Source organism: Dermacentor andersoni, chromosome 2 (assembly GCF_023375885.2).
Source record: "Dermacentor andersoni chromosome 2, qqDerAnde1_hic_scaffold, whole genome shotgun sequence".
Classification (NCBI taxonomy): domain Eukaryota; kingdom Metazoa; phylum Arthropoda; class Arachnida; order Ixodida; family Ixodidae; genus Dermacentor; species Dermacentor andersoni.
In genome coordinates, this window is record NC_092815.1 from 190,704,052 (window position 1) to 190,710,959 (window position 6,908).

Here is a 6,908-nt window from a genome sequence, read left to right on the forward strand (position 1 = left end):
GCGCCGAGCAAGTGAGCAGGCTTTTGAAGGGGTGTGCCAAGTGACTCGGTGCCAGGTTGCCAGACAATGGACGAAGGAAAGGCTATTCCTGGCGGCGGAGCACACGGAGCGTCCAAAGAAAGGCCGGGCAGCACCTGGTTCCAGTCCGTGCAGTGTCTGTTGGCCAGGGGAGGCCCCAGATGAACCGTTGAAGCTGAGTGGGAACGCGGATGACCCAGGATAGCCAGCAGCAGCACCTGAAGGTACATAATTGATGAGTGCGCTGACACGGCAACAGTGCCGCAGCCCAATGCGCCGAGCAAGTGAGCAGGCTTTTGAAGGGGTGTGCCAAGTGACTCGGTGCCAGGTTGCCAGACAATGGACGAAGGAAAGGCTATTCCTGGCGGCGGAGCACACGGAGCGTCCAAAGAAAGGCCGGGCAGCACCTGGTTCCAGTCCGTGCAGTGTCTGTTGCCCAGGGGAGGCCCCAGATGAACCGTTGAAGCTGAGTGGAAACGCGGATGACCCAGGATAGCCAGCAGCAGCATCTGAAGGTACATAATTGATGAGTGCGCTGACACGGCAACAGTGCCGCAGCCAAAAAGGAAGAGAGATGCGTCGGCCGGGAATCGAACCCGGGCCACCCGCGTGGCAGGCGAGTATTCTACCACTGAACCACCTACGCGACACTCTCAACTTGCTCTCTTTCCCAACTACATATCCCATTTTCAAAATGATGCGTTTATGGTCACTCCCTAAGCTGCGGACACCCTAGGCATGCAACTCATCACGGACTCAAGGTTTCCGTCGCGCAGAGGCAACTCGGTTCAGAGGGACACCACCCCGGACCTGACGTTCCTCAGAAACGCTGACGGGTCGTGGGACAACCTGCAAGAGGACCTTGGCAGTGTTCATTACATCCTAGAAATCAACGTTCGCATCACACCCACTTCTCCCAAGAATTACACCTACGTCGACTGGGACCTCTTCAGAAAAATAAGGAATAATGCGGACCAACAAGGAGAAACCTTCGAAGAGCTCCTGGAAAATCTGAAAATTACGGTGACCAATGCCACTAAAGAAATAAGCGTGGATCTGGAGGTGCCAGCCATAGACTCCAGACTCGCATACCTCCTCGAGGCCAAGAACGCGCTAAGAGAAAGATGGAAGCATCATCATCATCATCATCATCATCATCAGCCTGGTTACGCCCACTGCAGGGCAAAGGCCTCTCCCATACTTCTCCAACTGCCCCGGTCATGTACTAATTGTGGCCATGTTGACCCTCCAAACTTCCTAATCTCATCTGCCCACCTAACTTTCTGTCGCCCCCTGCTACGCTTCCCTTCCCTCGCAATCCAGTCCGTAACCCTTAATGACCATCGGTTATCTTCCCTCCTCATTACATGTCCTGCCCATGCCCATTTCTTTTTCTTGATTTCAACTAAGATGTCATTTACGCGCGTTTGTTCCCTCACCCAATCTGCTCTTTTCTTATCCCTTAATGTTACACCTATCATTCTTCTTTCCATAGCTCGTTGCGTCGTCCTCAATTTAAGTAGAACCCTTTTCGTAAGCCTCCAGGTTTCTGCCCCGTAAGTGAGTACTGGTAAGACACAGCTGTTATAAACTTTTCTCTTGAGGGATAATGGCAACCTGCTGTTCATGACCTCAGAATGCCTGCCAAACGCACCCCAGCCCATTCTTATTCTTCTGATTATTTCACTCTCATGATCCGGATCAGCAGTCACTACCTGTCCTAAGTAAATGTATTCCCTTACCACTTCCAGTGCCTCGCTACCTATCGTAAACTGCTGTTCCCTTCCGACACTGTTAAACATTACTTTAGTTTTCTGCAGATTAATTTTTAGTCCCACCCTTCTGCTCTGCCTCTCCAGGTCAGTGAGCATGCAGTCCAGTTGGTCCCCTGAGTTAGTAAGCAAGGCAATATCATCAGCGAATCGCAAGTTACTAAGGTATTCTCCATTTACTCTTATCCCCAATTCTTCCCAATCCAGGTCTCGAATACCTCCTGTAAACATGCTGTGAATAGCATTGGAGAGATCGTATCTCCCTGCCTGACGCCTTTCTTTATAGGGATTTTGTTGCTTTCTTTATGGAGGACTACAGTGGCTGTGGAGCCGCTATAGATATCTTTCAGTATTTTTACGTACGGCTCGTCTACACCTTGATTCCGCAATGCCTCCATGACTGCTGAGGTTTCGACTGAATCAAACGCTTTCTCATAATCAATGAAAGCTATATATAATGGTTGGTTATATTGCGCACATTTCTCTATCACCCGATTGATAGTGTGAATATGATCTATTGTTGAGTAGCCTTTACGGAATCCTGCCTGGTCCTTTGGTTGACGGAAGTCTAAGGTGTTCCTGATTCTATTTGCAATTACCTTAGTAAATACTTTGTAAGCAACGGACAGTAAGCTGATCGGTCTATAATTTTTCAAGTCGTTGGCGTCCCCTTTCTTATCGATTAGGATTATGTTAGCGTTCTTCCAAGATTCCGGTACGCTCGAGGTCATGAGGCATTGTGTATACAGGGTGGCCAGTTTTTCTAGAACAATCTGCCCACCGTCCTTCAACAAATCTGCTGTTACCTGATACTCCCCAGCTGCCTTCCCCCTTTTCATAGCTCCCAAGGCTTTCCTTACTTCTTCCGGCGTTACTTGTGGGTTTTCGAATTCCTCTAGACTATTCTCTCTGCCATTATCATCGTGGGTTCCACTCGTACTGTATAAATCTCTATAGAACTCCTCAGCCACTTGAACTATCTCATCCATATTAGTAATGATATTGCCGGCTTTGTCTCTTAACGCATACATCTGCTTCTTGCCAATTCCTAGTTTCTTTTTCTCTGCTTTTAGGCTTCCTTCGTTCCTGAGAGCTTGTTCAATTCTATCGATATTATACTTCCTTATGTCAGCTGTCTTACGCTTGTTGATTAACTTCCAAAGTTCTGCCAGTTCTATTCTAGCTGTAGGGTTAGAGGCTTTCATACATTGGCGTTTCTTGATCAGATCTTTCGTCTCCTGCGATAGCTTACTGGTATCCTGTCTAACAGAGTTACCGCGGCCTTCTATTGCACACTCCTTAATGATGCCCACAAGATTGTCGTTCATTGCTTCAACACTAAGGTCCTCTTCCTGAGTTAAAGCCGAATACCTGTTCTGTAGCTTGATCTGGCATTCCTCTATTTTCCCTCTTACCGCTAACTCATTGATCGGCTTCTTATGTACCAGTTTCTTCCGTTCCCTCCTCAGGTCTAGGCTAATTCGAGTTCTTACCATCCTGTGGTCACTGCAACGCACCTTACCGAGCACGTCCACATCTTGTATGATGCCAGGGTTAGCGCAGAGTATGAGGTCTATTTCATTTCTAGTCTCCTCCACGTCCACTTTCGGCTGTCCCGCTTGCGGAAGAAGGTATTCATTATCCGCATATCATTCTGTTCCGCAAACTCTGCTAATAACTCTCCCCTGCTATTCCTAGTGCCTATGCCGTATTCCCCCACTGCCTTATCTCCAGCCTGCTTCTTGCCTACCTTGGCATTGAAATCGCCCATCAGTATAGTGTATTTTGTTTTCACTCTACCCATCGCTGATTCCACGTCTTCATAGAAGCTTTCGACTTCCTGGTCATCATGACTAGATGTAGGGGCGTAGACCTGTACAACCTTCAATTTGTACCTCTTATTAAGTTTCAGAACAAGACATGCCACCTTAAACTCGTTAATGCTATAGAGTTCCTGTATGTTACCAGCTATGTTCTTATTAATCAGGAATCCGACTCCTAGTTCTCGTCTCTCCGCTAAGCCCCGGTAGCACAGGACGTGCCCGCTTCTGAGCACTGTATATGCTTCTTTTGGCCTCCTAACTTCACTGAGCCCTATTATATCCCATTTACTGCCCTCTAATTCTTCCAATAGAGTTCTTCCAATTCTTCCACTCGCCTCACTAGATAACGTTCTAGCGTTAAACGTTGCCAGGTTCATATTCCAATGGCGGCCTGTCCGGAGCCAGGGATTCTTAGCACCCTCTGCAGCGTCGCAGGTCTGACCGCCGCCGTGGTCAGTTGCTTCGCAGCTGCTGGGGACTGAGGGCCGGGGTTTGATTGTTGTGTTCATATAGGAGGTTGTGGCCAAGTACTGCACCAGGGTGGCCAATCCTGCTCTGGTGAGGGAGTGCGTTACCGGTTCTGGTCACCGGGATCAGGCCACACTCCAGGCCTGTTTATGCAATTTTATCAACACGCGGATTTTTTTTTTAATCCGGTGGAAAATTGCGCGGCACCGGGATTCGAACCACGGACCTCTTGCACGCGAGGCGGGTGTTCTACCTCTACGCCACCGCTGCACCAGGTGTATGCTATCTGCAGACTTTGTTTTTTTTTCACCAAGCCTGAGGGCTGGTTTAGGACCCCCTTAAATGATGGCTCTAGACCTATTTGGGAATGTGGGCAAGGGGAAGATGAGACTCGTGCTTTAACAAGTGAGAGCTGCTGAGATGGTGCATGTAAGAAACCTAACTCTTCAAATGGTTGCCACCTGTGATGAAAGACCTATGACGAAAAACCTGTGATGGTTGACGCACCATATACATTGACCTTTACTACATACAGTAAAATGCTGAGATGCCTTACACCCGAAAGATAACTCACCCTTGTTGTTGCCAAGATTTTCTAGTTTTATAAAATAACATGTGCTAGTTCCTGTAGGTACCCTAAAAGTGAGCTCACCCCATATTTTCACTCAATTTTCTCTCACTTTTAGGTGGCCTAAGTCTCATGATTTTACGGTACACAAATGTACCAGCCGTAAGTCAAAAAAGCTATGACCACAACAATGTCAATTTCCGCTCAGCACCTTACATGTTCTAACTGTTGAAAGGGCGCACGGTGTAATAAATTTTAAATTGAAAACAAATACAAGTGTGACCCAACTACAGTTGAACCTCACAATAATAAAATCAACAGGGAAAGCAAAAAAATTCGCTTTCACAGAAATTTTGTTCAGAAATGAGACAGCATAGACAAGGAATGCGTCGCAGAACGAAACTTTAATGTAAAAATTCCATTAGCCTACTTTGGTAAGCCTTGCTCAAGGCTATAGAACCACACTGCCAACAGCACAAAGTGTGCTCCATGCGTCGGTCAGCAATGGTAGCACTGCCACGGAGTGGTGCACTCAGTTGATCGCTTTCAGAGGTACAATCACTTTCGCAAGATTTCGTGTAACTCGGCATTGGAGGTGAAACAACAGCATTCTACGCATTCAGCAACGTTCCTCCAGTGCATGCTGTTGCCCATAGACGCCAATGTGCCTGGTCCCGCTTGCGAATGTCATCATAACTCATATCCCCAAAAGCGATCGACCGAGAATACGGCTGCTTCACGCAAATCTATGTCCATTAACACCAAATCCGCACGTGATGCCAGTTGCAGTATACCACAATCAGCATTCTTAAAGCAAGAGGCACTTATTCTTACATGATCGCTCAATCATGGCTGGATGCGTGGAAGCCCATGCTACGGCTGCCACCTCAAGCGCCATAAACAAGTCCCCGTCGGTGGGACATGGATTTCTTTGTTTCTACTGCACTTTCCTCTCTGAGCTGCAGATTATGCACTGTGCTAGGTACACAAGAACAATCGTCACATGTCAGTAGAGTCATGCGGCCATGCCATTTGAAATGGGCAATCATTAACCAAGATGGCGGCCATGATATGTTTCGGCACACACAATTGCGTGTGGAGCGTCGTTTTTCTTGTAGCCAAGAATGGCACCACCCATGCAAGCGTAATGTGATAGTATTTTACACAATTTAATTGCAAAGCAAAAGTGTTTGCGCACTCTTTGGAGTCGGTAAGTAGGTAATATGTGGGGCAATGTTGCAGCCAGTTTTGTTGATGCGGGATTTAGGTTCAATGGCATTTCTCTGACAAGAGGTAGAAATGCATTGAACCCCATGGACGTTTGCCGGGGATGCGAAAATATTTTGTTGTTGCAAGAATTTTGTTGTTGTGGGTGTCGAGCGTAATCTAGTTTATGTTCAAGAATGCTGAAGGCACATCCACTAGCAGTGTTAAATGAGTAATGGCACAGGATGCCACCAGGATGAAACGCACGATGAAACGCGTTTCATCAAAGATGGAAGCAGCAGAAGCTAAACAAGAGGCTGAGGTCTAAATTAACGAAAATCAACAAAGAGATCGAAGAACACTCAAGAAAGTTGAATGCGCAGCAATGGGACGAAGTGTGTAATGAGGCGGACGGTAAAATGAGAAGGGGCAGCAAGTGGAGCCTTCTTAAGAACCTATTGGCCGACAACAACAAACTGACCAAGAGTTATGCCCGACTAACGATCGAAAGGCTCGTTCATCTTCACACGAAAGAAGGCACGAGTCCGCGGGACTTTGCTGACGCCCTGGCAGACATCTACCTACCAGTAGAGCGCAAATCTGTCCCGTGGGACGACCCGACGCGCGAGTATAAAGGGACACCTCAACTATCGCTTGATCGTCCTTTCGAAGTGTCGGAGATTGTGCACGCCCTTCATGAACTAAACGGACGCTCGGCCCCCGGCCCAGACGGACTAACAAACAAACTACTCAGAAATCTAGATGACAAAGCCATACAAATCATTACGAGCAAAATTAACGAGGTATGGGCTGAAGGCCGGGTGCCGGACGAATGGCGAACTGCCAATGTAGTCCTCATCCCCAAACCCGGAAAACCGCTTCATGCAGAGAATCTGAGACACATCTCCCTTACGTCGTGCCTCGGGGAGGTCGCAGAACATGCCATCCACAATAGAATTGGAAAGCACATTGAAGAAAACGGCCTATTCCGCCCCAATCTCATAGGCTTCAGAAAATCACTATCCACACAAGACGCCATGCTACTCATCGGGA

At 47.6% G+C, this 6,908-nt stretch overlaps 1 non-coding gene across 1 annotated transcript; it reads right to left on the minus strand.

Annotated features, from left to right (window-relative positions):
- Window positions 1-593: 593 nt before the first annotated feature.
- TRNAG-GCC (transfer RNA glycine (anticodon GCC)) lies at window positions 594-664 on the minus strand. The gene has a single exon. It is a non-coding gene; the product is annotated as a tRNA-Gly (tRNA).
- Window positions 665-6,908: the final 6,244 nt, after the last annotated feature.